Source organism: Saccoglossus kowalevskii, chromosome 16, assembly GCF_978046115.1.
Source record: "Saccoglossus kowalevskii chromosome 16, keSacKowa6.1, whole genome shotgun sequence".
In the NCBI taxonomy this organism is placed as follows: Eukaryota; Metazoa; Hemichordata; class Enteropneusta; family Harrimaniidae; genus Saccoglossus; species Saccoglossus kowalevskii.
Window position 1 is genome coordinate 22,570,523 of NC_140656.1, and position 19,852 is coordinate 22,590,374.

At 35.3% G+C, this 19,852-nt stretch overlaps 1 protein-coding gene across 1 annotated transcript in view; it reads right to left on the bottom strand.

Moving 5' to 3' along the window:
• Positions 1–11,912, bottom strand: part of LOC100373271 (ADP-ribose pyrophosphatase-like) — a 34,628-nt gene extending 22,716 nt beyond the window's left edge. The window contains exon 1 of the mRNA XM_085491569.1: positions 11,828–11,912. The gene's annotated coding sequence lies outside the window, so the exon portion shown is untranslated. The remainder of the gene's footprint in view (positions 1–11,827) is intronic.
• Positions 11,913–19,852: the final 7,940 nt, after the last annotated feature.

Below are 19,852 nucleotides of genomic sequence, written 5' to 3' on the forward strand. Positions count from 1 at the left end.
CATGCATACAGACATACAGACAGGGTAACTGCAAAGACTCCTTTTTGTGCTTCGCACACGGGAGTCAAAAAGCAGAGACTCTAATAGTAAACAAATTATCAAATTTAAGAAGCACTGATTCGAATAAATTTTGGAATAACACCACACAAATTAATGTAACCCTATTTCTGCTGAAAAGTAGAAAGATTATTATAAAAACTTAATTAAATAGGACTGATAAAAACGATGATTTCCAGATGAGTATAATTATGGAACTAAACAATCAAATAATCTGATCAACAATACAATTTCAGAAAAGGAATTTAAGAGTGCTATTAAAAACCTTAAACGTAAAAAAAGCATCAGAATATGATAACTTCTGTTCTGAATTTTCGAAATACAGTGCTGATTACCGAATAAAACCATTACATAATTTATTTAACATGATCTTAGAATTAGGAGTATATCCGAAAGTCTAATTTCACATATTTTTAAAATTAAGATTTACATGACCCAGCAAATTATAGAGCGATACAATGTAGCTGTATCCAGTTGCGTAGGGAAGCCATTCTGCACTATAATGAATAACAGAATTACTTAGTACTTAGAAATCATATATACAATTATTTGTAAGGGTGCCCTTTGAAATGGTAAATTTTCTTGATGTTTTAGCGAGTACTCTGCCAGGTATATAGCGTGTTCTCACAATAGCACAAATTTAGTTCACTCATCGCTTTCCCACATACACTTCTCGTCCTTTGCTCCTAAATTTTGTTGCACTCTTGTTATTTTGTAATATTTATATGTTATTGTTTTTTGTCTTTCTAAACATCGAGTTTATTTTTGATTGACATTCAACAAGTTCGTTTGAATTTTGAATGTTATGGCTAGTTTGAATTTGTCCACGTTTACAGTGATCAATGTTGCGTTCGAGTTGAGTTACTAGTAATTACAAGTCTGATTTACATTTTTCTTGCGGTGTTTTTTTCTTCGTCAATGTATTATACAAATGCGTTGGGAAATAGCATAATTATATTGCGTGAGTGAAAGAGGCTGGTGAGACCGTGTCACGGCGCCTTCTATTTATTTCCAATGCGCGTGGTTGCGCCTCTGATTGCGTTTATTTTGTATTTTTATTTTCGAAATGTATCACTGGCTGCGTTTGTTTTGTCATGTCTCACAACTGATTGTCCAAGCTGACTTTGTTTTGGCTGTAATAATAACAAAGTAGGATTCCGAAAAAGATACCGCAAACCTGATCACATTTTCGTACTAACAACTTTTGTTAAAAAATATCTTTAGCAAAATGGAAAATTATTTGCATGCTTTATAGATTTTCAAAAAGCATTTTATAGCATCTGGAGAAATTGTCTATTTTATAAATTGCTCAAAAATGGGATTAATGACAAAATTATTAAAAATATGTACTGTAACACCAAAGCATGCATTCCTTTTGAAAATACAATTACAAATACCTTTGACACATGTAAAGGTGTACGACAATGCTATGTCTTAAGTGCTACCCTATTTAATCTCTTCATAAGTGATGTAAGTAAATCAGTAGAAGATGAGTCTCATGACCAGGTCACATTGGGTAATACAAGAATGAACTCATTACTATATATACTGATGAAACTGATGGTGCTATTGTCAAAATCAGCTAATGGGTTACAAAATACATTAAATAAGTTACACAATTACTGCCAAAAATGGACAATCAAAGTGAATCTGGCCAAAACTAAAGTCATTATATTTAGAAGAGGAACACAACAAAGTAATCAAAAAAGAAAAACTTTGTTGTGTGAACTCATACAACTATCTAGGAATAATCTTTCAATCAAATGGAAGATTCACTTGAGCTATAAACATCTTGGCAGATAACGATATCAAAACAATGTATGTGCTAAAAAACTCATTGCCAGACATATATTCATCTTTTTAATACAGGTAATTAAACCAATTTTTTTTGGGGGGGTGGAAAATACAAGTAATAATAAATGGGGAAAAAACCAAAACAGAAATTTCATCTTAAATTTATTAAAATATTGCTATGTATTAACAAATACACAGCAAATAATGCATCTCGAGTGAAATAGGAAAATTGCCCTTGATAGTCGATAAACATGATAAAATTTTGGTCATGATTAATAAATATACTACTAAATAATGAAGCAAAAGTAGCATTAAATGACCAGACAGTGTCAACATTACAAGGGGATTCCTGTGCGAAAAACATTCTAAGAGACATACACAAACTTATAACGTATAGACTGACACAACAAAATATAGAGAAAATCAAGAATGTTGTTACAGTATACCTCCTACTGGAGAAAAAATATGACAAATGAGAAAACAAAACTTAGAACATACACTAATAACAATTTTGAAGACTACTGAAATGTGTTAAATACAAATCAAGGAATTTCTATAACTATACTGGTATTCATAACAAGTAATCACAATTTAGCATTGAAAAAAGAAGACACACCCATCCAAAAACAGCATTAGAAAATAGGATTTGTAGACATTGTTCATTGCATGACATAGAAGATTAAATATACCGTAAAAACCCGCAAATAAGCGCCACCCTCAATTAAGAGCCACTCAGTGAAAATTTGTTACATTTGACCCTCCATTAAGAGCCACCAAGAGTTGAGTGGTTGGTGACCACCGAACTCGGCCAGATTTCTACTCGGCCAGTGACCGTACTCGGCCAGCATATATGTTAATGGTTTGTCAAAGGGTGTCGATCTCAGTGATGCAACAGCGAGCGCTGTATTACAGACTGCAAGAGTCATAGAGGGCGTTGATTTTAGTGATGCATATCGTGCTTTGTTAATAAAAACAAGCAGCCTATCGGCTGAGATAGCTCCGCTGTTAGCAATGCACATTTCAATTAAAGAAGTGAAGACATCATTAGAAAATGAACAATATGAATAGTATCAAAGCAATCGGACTTACAGTTTTTAACAAGAAGTCGAAAATATCACTTTTTACCAAAAATTACAAAAATATTCACCAAAATAAATTAATTAGAGAATTGAAGATATCATCACAAAACGAACAAATCTGAGAGAGGTCCACATGTAGTACCGGTACCTATATATGCAATATCAAAGCAATCGGACTTACAGTTTTCAACAAGAAGTCGAAAATATCACTTTTTACCAAAAATGACAAAAATATTCACCAAAATTAGAGAATTGAAGATATCATCACAAAATGAACAAATCTGAGAGAGGTCCACATGTAGTACCTATATATGTAATATCAAAGCAATCGGACTTGCGGTTTTTAACAAGAAGTCAAAAATATCACTTTTTACCAAAAATGACAAAAATATTCACCAAAATTAGAGAATTGAAGATATCATCACAAAATAAACAAATCTGAGAGAGGTCCACATGTAGTACCTATATATGTAGTGTCAAAGCAATTGGACTTGCGGTTTTTAACAAGAAGTCGAAAATATCACTTTTCACCAAAAAATGACAAAAATATTCACCAAAATTAGAGAATTAAAGATATCATTACAAAATGAACAAATCTGAGAGAGGTCCACATGTAGTACCTATATATGTAATATCAAAGCATTTGCACTTGCGGTTTTTAACAAGAAGTCGAAAATATCAGTTTTTACCAAAAATGACAAAAATATTCACCAAAATTAGAGAATTAAAGATATCATTACAAAATGAACAAATCTGAGAGAGGTCCACATGTAGTACCTATATATGTAATATCAAAGCAATTGCACTTGCGGTTTTTAACAAGAAGTCGAAAATATCAGTTTTTACCAAAAATGACAAAAATATTCACCAAAATTAGAGAATTAAAGATATCATTACAAAATGAACAAATCTGAGAGAGGTACACATGTAGTACCTATATATGTAATATCAAAGCAATTGCACTTGCGGTTTTTAACAAGAAGTCGAAAATATAAGTTTTTACCAAAAATGACAAAAATATTCACCAAAATTAGAGAATTGAAGATATCAACATGAAATGAACAAACCTAAGAGAGGTCTACCCAAGGTACATATATACCAAGTATCAAAGCATTTAGGCTTGTAGTTTTCAAGAAGAAGTCGAAAAAGTAAAACATTGACACGGACGACGGACGACGACGACGACGACAATCACTCATATGATAAGCTCCGCTCGACAAAGTCGACAGCGGAGCTAAAAAGGGTTGTCGATTTCAGTGACGCAACAGCGAGCGCTGTATTACAAAAATATAAAAAAATGTACGGGCGTCAAAGGGTGTCGATTTCAGTGATGCTTATCGCGCTTTGTTAATAAAAAAAGGGTTGTCGATTGTTAAAAAATAAAATATGGCCACAAGGGTTATCGGTTTCAGTGACGCAGTGCTTTATGGTTACAAAAATGTTGGGGTTTGTGTAACCACTGTTAGTAACCGTGGTGTAACCCTCATGGTTAATTAACACATCGTGCAAGGTGTGATTCTTTTGTTAGACGCTTGTTATTGTTTCTGTGTCACAAGCGGCAGCAACGAGGGCCGTGTTATTTATGTAAAAAATAAATACTGCACGGACGGCAAGGGTTGAATCAAGAATGGTGAGAGGCATGTAGTAATCTTCAGTGGAAATGAAATACAAGAGTTTTGAAACTATGCCATGTTATTGTATGTACAAACCGGTAGGCGTTAGGCTGTTGGCAAGCAACAAGCAATATGTTACCATGACGATCCGACCCTGGTTTGGACGATCCAAAACAGATTGGGTATAAATTATATTCGATATGCGTTCATATCTAATGTTAATATATTAAATGCACAACGAATGTATGACTATCTTACTCACAGCTTATTTTTCATCTTTTGCAGGGCATTTTCACGATTTAACACCCAATTTTACACAATGCAGCAGATGTTTTTTTTTATTTACTCGCCACCGCCTCTGTACTAGACACCATATGGTCCCGAGTGATTGACACTGTGCAGTGGACCTATGTGGCTCACAGGCAGATAACTAGAATACACATCTAATACAAATCTGTTTCAGTCAGGGCTTGAATGCTCATTTGTGGATTGTCGCGTGATGAATTGAGAATGTTGAAGGAAAGAGGAAAAGAGTGTAGCAGTTTATGTAGGCAGACAAAATAGTCTGTATTGGTCTATCAGTAATTAACAAATAAACTGTTTCTTTGCTCGTTGTGCTTCTGGTTGTTGAGCAATACATTTCAGGGTCCGCATTTTTGTGGTTTGTTAGAATGTGTTTTCATGGGGAATTACATGAATAAATTAAGAACTGAAGTCGGAATGTAACAATGTAGCAAGATGTCCCACTCTGTCGCCAAGTTAAATGCCAGACTTCTTGTACTTTATACGCTAAATTGCAAAAAATGACCTTTCGGTTGGCGGCAGATCATTGTTTAAAGAAAAAAATCACGGCTTAAAGAAGGTGTTAACAACATGAATAGAAGTGAGTACGTAATTGATGATACCGCATGTACTAAACTTCGACATGTCGCTTTCGAGGCATAGTTTGCAATAGAAAAGGTTACAACAAATAAAATAAAACAAACTAAAATTGTCACTGGGGTTGGTGTCTTTTTTCAAAACATTTCTTTCCGGGTACCTCGCCACAGGGAGTGTTAGACCACTGTTGTTTAGCAAGGCTATGAATTGTGTCTTTGGTGGCAAAGTTTTGGATTTTGATTTTTGTCATTTCAAATAGGACATTTTTTTCGGGGGTGTTTCTTTGTGTCTCAATTTTCAAGTTATGGTCACTGAGGTAGAATTTAGTTAGATTTTCACGCATCTCAATATTTTGCAGGTTAACAAAGTAAGTTTCTAAAGCAAAATTGTTTTTTTAATTTTCATTAATATGTTTCTTAATTTATTTTTTAAATGTGGCGCAATTGTTATTCGAAATAACAGTATTCACTGTTTATATATTTCCATGTATATTATCAATTTGTGTCATGTTTTTTTTTTTCAACTTTATGGTCACAAAAACATTGGAGTTCGCGTGATCGGTGCGTAAAATACTTCATAGCTACAAGCGTGGACATACTAACTTGTAATCGACAGACATGGATGAATAAACACCTCGTGTGCGAGGCGCGAATAATGTTAGAAGCTCTCCTTTGTTTTAATGTGACTGGTGGCATGCGACAGGGGAGTCCTTCTTTAACAAGTCGGTCAAAGGTGTGACCACGTGTAGTTATCAACAGTATTTCCATTGTGATTTTTATGCCAAATATGTCCATTCTTTTATTGAAACACACAACTTATTACTGCTGGTTTATATTTTATGGGTTGCGTCGATCTCTCAAGATACGCACAAACACAAGCACTCATGATATTGCCAGGTTGTCCCGTGACTTTCAACAACTAAAATAGAATTTCCCCTATGTACAACAACTTGTACCTTATAAGCGCGGCGTAATTGCACTTATTTACGAATAACTCGTATCTTACAAGAACGGTGTATTTGCATTTATTTACCAATTGCAGTATTCAAATTGGTCTGTACTTTTCCCAAATAAAATTATTCTTTTGAAAGTAACAAGTCGTGTTTTTATTCCTAACAGAATTTGGCAAAGAATTCTGCTTATGGCTACAAAAATGTATCAGCCGCTAGAGGGCGCAGCCATGGCTGTGAACGTTCCAATAAAACCGGGACGCTTTGCCAAAATGTTTTTGTTATTCTTTGGAGGTATCTTATTACATCCATGTTTTTTTCCAGCGATTAACCATTATAATGTTTTTATTATTTTTATTTTCATTCATATATACTGCTCCCCCAGCTACAGACAATATATATGTGTGAGTGTAATCACACTGGGTGAGAAAAATGGTATAGATGATGTAATAATCTGGTAGTAACCGCGTTGTGTTTTTAAATATATAAGCAATGTATACATAGCTTGGTTCCGCGCATGAAGCTATTGTAGCCTTTTCCTGCTTGCCAAGCACAATGACAAGTTAAAAATAAAGAACCTTTGGTGAGTTAATCTTGCATAAATCTTGTTTAATAAACAACTACCCACTACAAAGCCATCCGTGAATCGATCTAAAACACTTACTGCCTTAGTTCATTTAAACACACCATGGGTTAGGGCCGATTGTGAATCACACTTGTAGCCTTGTCAAATGGTTTATTATCACGGTGACATGAGTCAAGACGCATGTGAATCGTCCTCAAACATAGTCCATTATTATATATACTAGTAGTTTATTTTACCGTAACATAGAGTTTATCTATAACAGAAGTGATGCAACTCGTAAATCTTCACAATATTTTGTAATGGATCTGAAAAATAAAATGCATTAAGGATCACACAATAAAATGTTGCGCCATACAAAACTGCTACAAATTGAAACATTAGTTTTAGTGTTTTTACATAGCAGAGCTTTTTCTTTGAAAACTTGCGTCACTGAAATCGACAACAGTCGGGGAAACAGGAGCGTTTCTTTTTTTGTGTGTTGTGTTGTTACACAGCGTAGCCAGACGGTCGCCGATGTGATGTCTGTGATTCCGATGTAATGTCTGTGTTTTTTCTTTGAAAAGAAAATTTGCGTCACTGAAATCGACAATGTTCAGCCAATGTTGAAATCAACAACTTAAACATGTCGGAGAACCAGTAGCGTTTGTGTGTGTATGTAAACTTGCGTTGTTGAAATCGACAATAAAACAGTCACGGGAGTTAGTCAAAAACAGTCAGTGAAACGGATGCATCACTGGGTGTATTGTGTAGCATATAACATCTAGAAATAAAATGCCGCCACGGCAACAGGCGTGAAACAAAGTGAAAATTGTTGACCAATGACCAGTTTACACCTCGACATTCACAACTGGCCGAGTTGTGCATTTTTTTCTTGGCCGAGTTGAAATCTGGCTGAGTTCGGTTGTATTCGAGTGGTTTTGTCAATAAGAACCCAGAAATAAGTGCCAGCCACCCGGTTGTTTACAATCAGGCAGACACCGAGCTTATCGTGCCTCACTTCCACCTGCATTGTTTATTGCCCCACAGAAGGTGTGAGACAAATAAAGATTATCCCCATAACTTGCCTGATGTTCTGTGTAATTGAGAACGGAAGAATGATAGACGAAAGAAATGCACTGAGAGCGTGAATGTGACTGTCAACTTGTCCATTTTATATTTCTGACACACAATCGACCAATTCACAAACTATTCATAGTAACTACTAGTATGTTTTTTGCCGAAACACCAAAGGACACGTTGAGATATTCATTGTCAATGTTGTCTTTAACCAAGTAAAGAACGTCATGATTTTAGAACGCCTTTATCGGAAAATCGGAGGTATCGAAAATACATTCTCACAGACGGACCGGAACAGGAAGTCAGCAGAAAACAAAAGATTTTTTCCTTAGCGTGGGGGGAATTTGGTTAGCGTGGGGGAAAACAGAGGTGTTAATCCGGTCATGGCAACGTTTGAGGGATCGTGACGTAGCTCCGACTGTGAGAATGTAATGATTACGCAGCCCACTCTCGCTGATCGTGATTTTGGGTTATTTTTTGCATTTTATTTGAGACGTTCGTTTTTGGATGATTCGAGACAAAATGTTCAGGGAAGTAACAAAATAACTGCCATTAGTTTGGAGAGGACTCACTTGCCGAAAATAATCAAAATTGAAGTCGAATGGATTAGTTCCACAAACTTGTGCGATCAACTTGTCTTACAGCAATGTGAAGTCTACGTGACCCGCCTGACCCAAATATTTAAATTAGCTATTTGTGAGAATTGAAAATAATCTGAACTTGTACCAATCAGAAAATGCCTTGTAACAGGCCTGGGCTTTCGTCTCTCCGATTGGTCACAGGAAATTGTTTTTAATACATGTAATTGTTACTTTCTCGGTATCGTTTCGTATTTGGTTATATACATTGTAGAGCCTATAGGGGTGGGGCTACAGTTTGACCCTGTTTGCGTGGACTGTGAAGTATGTGAATATCATTATAAGCTGGCTTGATTATGAAACAGGAAATATAAACCAAAGCTGTACTGTCAGACGTCTAGCGCAATTAAAACAATGCCCAAGTACCCAAGCTGTACAAATCTATAGAAAAACGTGTTTTTATTTATTGTTTTTGCCATAAATACAAGTGATTGGGCATCATTTTTATCATTCGTTCCATGCTTCCTTTGCAAGTATGTCCTCTCCTGTCGCTGCTGGTCAGATCAATTCTATCCGAAACTATTTTATATTGTCACCAAATCAACCACCACGCCAGCCACAGCCACGCAAGTTATTCCCAGTTTTCAAGAAAAAAGTTTGCCGTACCAAACTTGGTAAACAATTGTACAAGTGTTGGGTCAGACACTGAGAGTGCTACCAAATCCGACTTCAGGCATCGCTACGCATTGTTAGTGAAACGTGACTTCAGGCATTGCTACACATTGTCGATGAAACGTTGAATCGTCGTATTTATTTGACATTTGTTATTCCCATAACAGTATTTTTACAGAATAAATTAATTGCAATGATACATCATTAATAATTACTTGTCTGTTTTGGTTGTGTGTGTGTTTGCCTATCCCCTTCCCTATTTCACAATGAAAAAGTTTGATGACCCTGGTTTAAGAGCCACTGGCTACAGGGTTGTCAACATGTTACCTCAAATAAACACCACCCAGAAATGAAAGTGTTACAAAGTGGCTCTTATTTGAGGGTTTTTACGGTACTTCCTGTATGTCTACTGTAGTATTGCTATTAATTAATTAACCAATAGAAAATGTTATTTCTAAGAATGCAATAAAGATATTATTTACCTTACTAAATCCTCTGATGATTTAGTTGTGTAATAAAGTTATTATTATTATTATTATAAACAAAGATTTAGACTATTGCGCACACCAACTACTAGTATTACACACTCGAGGTTACCAAACTTTAATTAGGGTAGGTTTTTCAATGGACAGTGAATCTCGTAATTTGTAAATGTAATTGGCAAGAGTTCCTTTTGCAGGGATCTCGCCAGCCCTACGTGAGTGTCATTCGGTCATGAATATAGCTATATGAATATTAGTTAGCAATGAATATTAATGAGTTTGGTCGCAGTGCAAAATATTTTTGAAATTAAGACATTATGTTTCACAATTTTGAAGAGTTTTAATTTAAAAATTGAATATATTCGAAATGCGAATGGTGCAGACTATAAAACAGAAACAAATAAATTATTGTTGCAATATTAATGTCTATGGTAAAAAGTTAAATAAAACGCATTTGAAACGTTTCAGCCAGGAATATGTTCACGGTCTTATTTACACTAAACACATTCTCCTTCAAAATAAGTATTGTTGTAATTTATTATTCGTACCATCAACTTCTAAAACGTATATATTCACAGTAATGAACGAACAAATAAAACTTCTGAACTTTCAAAGTTACGACGTGACATAACTTACTTCACGATGTTATACACTGATTATACCAATAATTCTTCTTACTCAGTCATGATGCCAAGCGAAAAAATTTACTTCTTTTTTTTTTATTTTAAATAAAAGTAAAATTTGACTTAGTTTTATCGGGAGTGAATATTTTTGATCACTCAATCGCTTTGGTAAAAAACACAGCCCGCCATGATGTTTGTGACGTATTAGTTGACCGGCACGTGTTCTTTGATCCAACGGGTCAATAATTCCATTAACCAATCAGAATGCCGCATGGTAATGCCGATAGAAACCAAAGTTTTCCAAATGGTTGTGATTACATTGCGGAAGTAAAGCGATGTTGTAGCACGATGTGTTGACATCGATTTCAGTTGAAAACTGCACGATGGTTTTCGAAAGAGGAGATTAGCAATTTTCAAAAGGTGAAATAGGTCTTGAAAAACGAGTTTTTACATGATTCGCGATGATAACAGTTCAAATGTACTTTACCAAATCACGCAATAAACACGTTGATTTTTTTCTTGAGTAGCGTAAACTGATTGTGAACTCTGCTTTGACCATGTTATATCAAGGTAGAATTGATTTTGAAAGAATTTTAGCTTTCAATCTAAAGACTGTGTCTATCACAGAAAAAATTTATTTACAAACAAAGAGGTGCTAATTTCACATAATTGACTAGCCGCTACGTATCGTGCGACTTGGTCTATTGTTTACAAATTATAATCCACGACTGGCAGGATGCGTGTCGGTCGGTACATAATTATAACAATTGGACAATAGTCCTGGTCCGAAGCATTTCCGTGGTGGTCGCTAATTTTGAGTGCCGGTCGGGTTGACCACCGCCGACCAGCGTGGCGAAATCCCTGCTTTTGTACCCCCCCCATGCCTAACCGTAACTCTAACACTCACTCCCAGTTACCCATTTCATTTATATATGCCCCCTCTAGATAACTATAGATGTCCTTAGGAGGGGCATGTACAATTAAATGGGGAGTGCTGGAGGGTAGGGGTAGGATTAGGGTTATGGATGGGGGGTACAAAAGAAACTCTTTCCGTAATTTTGTTTCCCCTTTTTAGCTTTTACTGTTAAAGCGCGGTGGTCGTCGCGCAGCGCGTGTTCGAATTTCATGTAAATAAACAATGTATTTTACACGCGTTGTATACGTCGCTATGAGTCCCATAACGAACAGGACGCGGCACGACGAGCACCGCGCTTTAATCATTTTTTTCATTGTCGCGTGGTTTCAGTCACCTTACTTTCAAAAGTCAGTGTTGTGTCAATAAATAGATCAGTGTTTACTTGTATTGATGACTACGAAACCGGAAATCCAGTTTGGATAGCCACATTCTCAAGCACGATCATGTGCTGTTTAACGGCGTGTCTCGACACGACTTCTAGCACAACATGGAACCTCTACACTTTCTACTAAAAATCCATTTCCATTTTCTGAGTATACGTACCTTGTTACGATAGCAATTTTGAACAAAACAATGGCGATACGTTAGTAACAGTTACACGGAAGACTGCCCAAGTCAGTTATGTGTGTACAGTTCAAAAAGCAAAGTTCAAAGGGCATCCACAATTGCAGTTTCATATTCATATTAATGTTAAGGAATACTAATTAAACTGAAATTAAAATTGCATGACTAGAGGCGGTTTGAATAAATGCGTATATATTTATAAACACATACTTTATTAGGGTTTGGAGAATTAAAAACACCTTTATTTGAGGTGATTCATTCTACTTGATCTTCGCAATCTGAATAGAAAAGCAAAACTTGGAAATCGAGAATCCGCGAGAAGTAGCAAACAAACGAACCAAGATGGCAGCTTGCACAGGCATGGACAATATTCAGCTTTAGTCGATATGTTCAGCACGCTGGGATAAAAAATATATAGTGTCTCGTTATCCGACGAGCTGAGAAATGGAGGACGAGATGGACCAAGACTCTCCACAATACTCGCATTGTGAACTGCACCAATACAAACCTCGTAAACCTCTTCCGCAATGGTTCAGTGCGGAGCCGTTCCGTTACAACGCACGATTTATATTGGCATTTCTTCCATGTGCCGCGTTGGTGTTAACGTTAGCCGGAGAACTCCTGCTCACAATCATCGTCATTGGTGCGTTTCTTATACATTTGATTGACACTGGTGGAGCTAAACGGAGAGCCGTAGTTATTTATATATGTGTTTTCATTATGTCTCAGATGACTGTGATTTACTCGGCAATTCCATTGATTTGGAAATCTCCAGCTAATATACTCTTGGTGTTTTTGCTCAACATGTTTACCGTGTTGACTGGTGGATGGATTCTACTCCAGTTTCAAGCATTCCGATTTGAAGAACCTCTTCTAAGTGTTACCTTGGAGACCGGCTTGTTTTGTTTTTATCCATTCATTTGCACCATCCTCATCACCTGGGTAGCAGTAACCATAACAACTATTTATGCAGCTCCGATTTGCTTTATCATATGTGGGTTTTTACATCTGCGACTTTTTATGGCGCCGACCCAGTCTTCCTTTCGAAAAGAAGATCCAAAGCGCATTGAAGATAGCTACATTATCGGGCCTGTAGAAACTGCAGTGATGTGTTTAGTGTACATACTCATGCCTATTAAAATGTTTATAGTTATCAATTTCTGGAATCTTTTTCACTGGAAAATTCAGCTCCAGCTAATATTGCATTTGAGTTTAGCAATATTTCTGACTACTCTACTCGGAATTCGGCAATTTGTGGAATACCAAGGACTTTCCCTGAAACACGTCATGCTTGGACGATGGGCTTTTGGACTCAATACTTTATTTTGGGGAACTCTTTTGCTGTATGTACAAGGAGTACAATCTGCCCTATTGCCATGGCTGTTGCCGACAATTGGCATTAATCTGCTTATGGGAGTTTTTGCCCGGTTTAAACAGCGGAGACTGCAAACCAATATCTGTGGTGTGATTGCTATTATTATCTACATGACAGCTAGTAGGAGTGCATTACAGCTGCAGTTGAACATAAACATTATTGCATTCTTGCTAGTTGTTCATTCAGTTATAACTGTGTTGTGTATAATAGGTTCGCAGATTTCACCACCAATATTCAATATATGTCTCACTCTAGAAATTACACTCCAGGTTGTCACTGAGCATCTTCTCAGCAGCAAGCAGTTATACAGTCCAGTACTACTATTAATGACATCCTTGATCAGCACATATTTATTATTCAGATTACAGGACGTAAATAAAACATCCTATTTGACTACGTGGATATGCCTTGCATTGCACTCTACAAAAGTTCTGGCTTTTCTGCAGAATTCCGAGATCACATCTGAAATGGTGGCAGAACCTGGCAGTGTGATGTACTTGTGTCAAATAGTAACCATTATGTCTGCGGCACTTGTCGTTACTAGGATATTGATTTTTGAACACCGCGAACGTATTACAAACCACGAGGCATTTCAATATGCGGTATGTCTTGCGATGCTGATTGTATTCTTACATTTGACTTTATTTGAGTCGCTGTGGACTAAGCTCACACAATCGCCTCCATCACAGCCAGACATAGTAGCATCATCATGTATCGTATGTGGAATAGTTTCACTTAAGTTAACATTCACACACATGCCGAGAAATATCAATGCCAAAAAGTTGAATATTCTGGTCTTAATCAGTGGTGTACTTGTTTACATTCTTCAGCCCCAGACTGTGTTCGTTGGTAATGATGAATGTGGATGGGTGTTTGTCTTTGCACTAGTATGGATTGCTGCTGTTCTGTTTTCAGTCATACCCATCAGTCAGAGTAAAATGCTACTCGTACTACAAGCTGTGCTACTAGGAATCCCCATAGGAATTCAATGCAGTGTGCTGCTACTACAGGAAACTACCCATGATTCTTTGCAATGCCGAGCGGTGTACGTTCTCTCAACAATAATTACCTTGTACCTTGTACTGCTTTTATGGAATCATAAAATGACATCCAAAGACACAACAGTTCAGCACATATTTAAGATATATCTTTGTCTGCTTATTTGTTTCGCAATATCATACTTGCTGGAATTGAGCTTTCAGAACCTTGGAAATAGTCTTTCAAAAACGATTTTTCAACGAATCGCCCTTCCAACGACGATTTTCTTCTGCGTCATATTTGTTTTGCTGTCCCTGGCTTTGAACATTTATTGTCATTATTGGAAAGCTAAAGATCCTTTCATGTATTCTGGACCTGGAAAGTTACAACTTATCAGTAATATTTCATGTGTGACTGCGTACATATTAGCTATTGTCAATTGTCCTATAGATTATATTGAGATATGGATGTGTACATGCTCTGTGGTCTTTTTACTTGCACAGAAAGATAAGTATCTTTTCAGTGGGCTGCAGAAAGACCATCATCTGGGTCCCGTCATGATAGCAATAGTTAGTTGTCTGTTAGTGTCTACATTTGTGCAATCCAATCTATGGACAATAGGTCTTTCTATTAGTGTGTTTTTTGAAATTCTCATTTTGTTACTAACTTTCACAACACATATCACTTTTTGCACTCAAGTGCATGCCAATTATTTGTACTCTTCCGCCAAGACTGTCATATTTTCATTTCCACTTAATGCATTGTTGTTTTTACTTGGCAGTAGTTATAGCAGTTGGTTGCTAGGTACCGTTGGTTTGTTAGGTGGTTTATGGTTAGTATTTTACAAGGTACCAATTGATGAGAGATAGATATACAGTGCAATCATGTATATGAACTTTAAAAAGCAATTTTGTTGTATTTTTTTTAATCTACACAAATTGTAATACTGACCTAAAATTATATTTGTGGCAGAAAATACTGTAAAATACTTCATTTTAGCTGGAATTAATTTTCGCTGACTTTTGACGAGTAGAATGTAAAAAATAGGAAAAAAGGTATTTTCGCTGGATTTTATTTTTTACTGAATCATTCCTTGAGCGAAAATAAATTTCAAGAGAAAATAAAGTATTTTTAATACAGTAAGCAAACTGTGATATGTCACATAATACTGTAAAATAATTTATTTCAGGTGGAATTAATTTTTGCTGAAAAGACGTTTTAGGTGTTTTGTATAGAATTTATTTTCACTGATTTTTGATGAGTTTAATGTGAAATATAGAAAAAGGGTATATTCGCTAGATTTTATTTTGACTGAATTATTCTTTCAGCAAAAATAATGAAAATTAATTCCAAGCGAAAATAGAGAATTCTACAGTATATATTTGTGATATTTTGAAAACAAATTTTTGTTTTCACAAACATCCTACAACATCACTGCATATTTGTCATTTGGTATCATCATGGTAACACACAGATAATTTTGATTCTGTATCTCATAGATTGAACATTTGATGAAAATAATTGACAAAAAAAACACAGATCCTGCCCCTTCAAGGTAGAAGTCTACTCATTAATTAATTAATTATATTCAGGGGTTTTGTTGCGAGGTGACTGCTTGCTAGATCACTGTCTACTTGGCTTGTTTTGTCGACTATTTTGTATTTTTAAGGCTTACATTCAACAGAAAATTGTCACATTTTGGCCTCTCCTACTTTTCAAGTGTAGCTGCCAACTCCAGAATTTAGCAAAACCCCTGCTATTTGAGAATTTTGAATTGCAAGACAAAATATATTTAACTATAGCTGCTGCTAAAAATGGTAGATGAAAATATTTATTCTACTACATGTAGTATTTTTAAAATGCTTAAAAAGTTATCAAATGGCTGATATTCACTACATTAAGAAAATAATTAAAAAAACACACCTCAAACCTCATTTTGCTTCAACAACTGTACATTGGTGCAGAAAATACATGCTATAGAGGGTAAATATTCATTGGGTTTAGTTTTGGTCAATTTGATGTTGCAGGGATATTCACTCAATTTTCGAATCACTAGTTTGTGGAGAAAACAATACACTATTTTAACTTCACTGGGTTTTAATTTAGAGCATTGATAGTGTAAAAAGTGAAAATAAAACCCAATTAATAATGCCTATACAGTGTTTTGAATATTATAATTTTTCAGACAATCTCAACTTCATCGCTTTGAATCACTTTTCTCATCAAAATTTTGTTATAACATTTTCACAAAACACTTTTATGTGTTTTTCAATAATTTTTATAATAATTTTTGACAAGATTCACATATTTTCTCAACGCCTCAGAATCAAGAATTTGGAAAATGTAGGAAAATTTTCACTGATCTATAAAGGTAACAATAATTTACCTCGATATTCAATTCATTATTCACTGTACATTTAATAACAATACTATTTTTGCTCAGAAACGGTAACAGATGTACCGGTATTCATTACAAAGGAATAAAGGTTTCTTTCAATCAATAATTACAATGGTTTAGTTGTTGTGATTTGATTATGATTGAGCTGTGTATACGTGAGATGTTTTGAACAGCATGTACAACAAAATATAAAGTGAAATACATAAGGCCAAATAAAAAAAAAATCGGTATGTTTCTGGTAACCCTAATGTACCTATATTTAGCATGCAAATTTTGTATCTTTTTATGGCTACAGTAATATAGAAAGTGGTAGTTTGTGTTCACTTCCTGTTTCAGGGGGAGGGGGGATAATGGTTTGAAGGGCAGTGGTTGTCATGCAGTTCATGTTTGAATTTCATGTAAAAAAGTAATATATTGTACACATGTATATGACACTGTTGAACCCATACTGAATATGCCCTTCATTATAAGACAAAAGTCAGTTGACTCTTGGGTTACTGTGAATCATTAGGCAATGATTAGTTACACGCCTTAGGGGCGACATCAAAAGATCGATGTTGGATAAAAAACTTATTTCCTTTAGTTTGGGGGTGGGGGGTTTGCGTGTTTAGCGTGTGTTGTCATCGCTGCTTGGGACTCAATTACCGCGCGTGCGCAGGTGACGACCCTCCCGCTTTAACTTTACCTGCGAGATCTGCCGCCAAAATTTTGATTTTTTTCTATAACTAAATGTTGTAATGCCGATCTTTGAAAGAGCAATATTACGTTGGGTTACCACTACTTTATCAAAATTGACCATCATCAAATGTGTTTAGTCACATTAATAAGCGTGAAAATATTTCAAAAATACTTTTGCGTTTGTCGAATCTAACTCAATGTTTTGAAGTCGCCACGACGCCAGGACCTTCATTTGTTCTGTATTACGTTTGATTTCACTCATAACGCGGGATCTCGCAGTGAAAAGAAAATGGTCTGTATTACTGAATTATTAAAACGCATTCTTGTTGTGATACAGTGAACCTCAGTCATGATCAACAATTCGTCATTGATATTCCATTATTTAAGAACATTTATTGAAATTAGTGTTACATTGTTACTAATTTTAGACAACAAAATTGCATGTTTTTTTCAGATTTCAGGCCTCCAATATGCTGCGCCGTATCTTAACATTATGTGTGTAAACTATGTTTGTTCACATTTCCCGGTAACCTAACTATAGTAATGTTATTTCCTATTGCGAAAAGGAAAAATGGAGATATCACGAGTAAAGACAACTGCAGACTTATTGTCACCACATCAATGTCTTTTCAAAGGTTTTGGAGCACATAATTAATTGCAATGGAAAATCTATTCATAGTAACATGCCCCAAAAACTATTCTAAACAACATATACGAAATCGACAAAATCAAAGTACGGGAAAGTTGTAAAATAATATCATGTTATTCCTTATAGTATTTGCGCCAAAGCCAAGATTTCTTTTAGTGAGTGATTATGTAATTGTCAATTAACTTCATCTTTATGTGCTAGCTTCGGCTATAATATCTGATCTATCATTTGAAAAAATATGCAACTGTATATTTGCCGCTTACTAATAAATTACCATGGTAACTGTACTTTATGTGCAGATACTTCGACTTCCCAGTTTTCTCAAGGCATAACGCATGCGTAGACTTTTCGTATCTAATGTAACTTTATACATCTACCTTCAAATATATAGTATAACAATTTACTTTGTTTAGGGAAATATTTGTGATGCTGTTTGAGGAAATATTTGTGATGCTGTTTAGGGAAATATTTGTGATGCTGTTTGAGGAAATATTTGTGATGCTGTTTGAGGAAATATTTGTGATGCTGTTTAGAGAAATGTTTGTGATGCTGTTTAGGGGAATATTTGTGATGCTGTTTAGGGAAATATTTGTGATGCGACTGTTTAGAGAATTATTTGTGATGCTGTTTGAGAAAATATTTGTGATGCTGTTTAGGGAAATATTTGTGATGCTGTTTAGGGAAATATTTTGATGCTGTTTGAGGAAATATTTGTGATGCTGTTTAAGGAAATATTTGTGATGCTGTTTAGAGAAATATTTGTGATGCTGTTTGAGGAAATATTTGTGATGCTGTTTAGGGAAATATTTGTGATGCTGTTTGAGGAAATATTTGTGATGCTGTTTAGGGAAATATTTGTGATGCTGTTTAGGGAAATATTTGTGATGTTGTTTAGAGAAATATTTGTGATGCGACTGTTTAGGGAAATAGTTGTGATGCGGCTGTTTAGGGAAATATTTGTGATGCTGTTTAAGGAAATATTTGTGATGCTGTTTTGACAAATATTTGTGATGCTGTTTAAGGAAATATTTGTGATGCTGTTTTGGGAAATATATGTGACACAACTGTTTAGGGAAATATTTGTGATGCTGTTTAGGGGAATAATTGTAATGCTGTTTAGGAGAATATGTGTGATGCTGTTTAGGGAAATATTTGTGATGCTGTTTAAGGAAATATTTGTGATGCTGTTTAGGGGAATAATTGTGCTGCTGTTTAGGGAAATATTTGTGATGCTGTTTAAAGAAATATTTGTGATGCTGTTTAGGGGAATATTTGTGATGCTGTTTAGGGAAATATTTGTGATGTTGTTTAGAGAAATATTTGTGATGCGACTGTTTAGGGAAATAGTTGTGATGCGGCTGTTTAGGGAAATATTTGTGATGCTGTTTAGGGAAATATTTGTGATGCAACTGTTTAGGGAATTATTTGTGAAGCAACTGTTTAGGGAAAAGTTTATGATGCAACTGTATTGGGAAACATTTGTGATGCACCTGTGTTGGGAAATATTTGTGATGCGACTGTTTAGGGAAATATTTGTGATGCAACTGTTTAGGGGTATATTTGTGATGCGACTGTTTTGGGAAATATTTGTGATGCGACTGTTTAGGAAAATATTTGTGATGCGACTGTTTAGGGAAATATTTGTGCTGCGACTATTTAGGGGAGTATTTGTGCTGCGACTGTTTAAGGAAATATTTGTGATGCTGTTTAGGGAAATATTTGTGCTGCGACTGTAGGGAAATATTTGTGATGCTGTTAAGAGAAATATTTGTGATGCTGTTTAGGGAAATATTTGTGATGCTGTTTAGGGAAATATTTGTGATGCTATTAAGAGAAATATTTGTGATGCTGTTTAGAGAAATATTTGTGATGCTGTTTAGGGAAATATTTGTGATACTGTTTAAGGAAATATTTGTGATACGACTG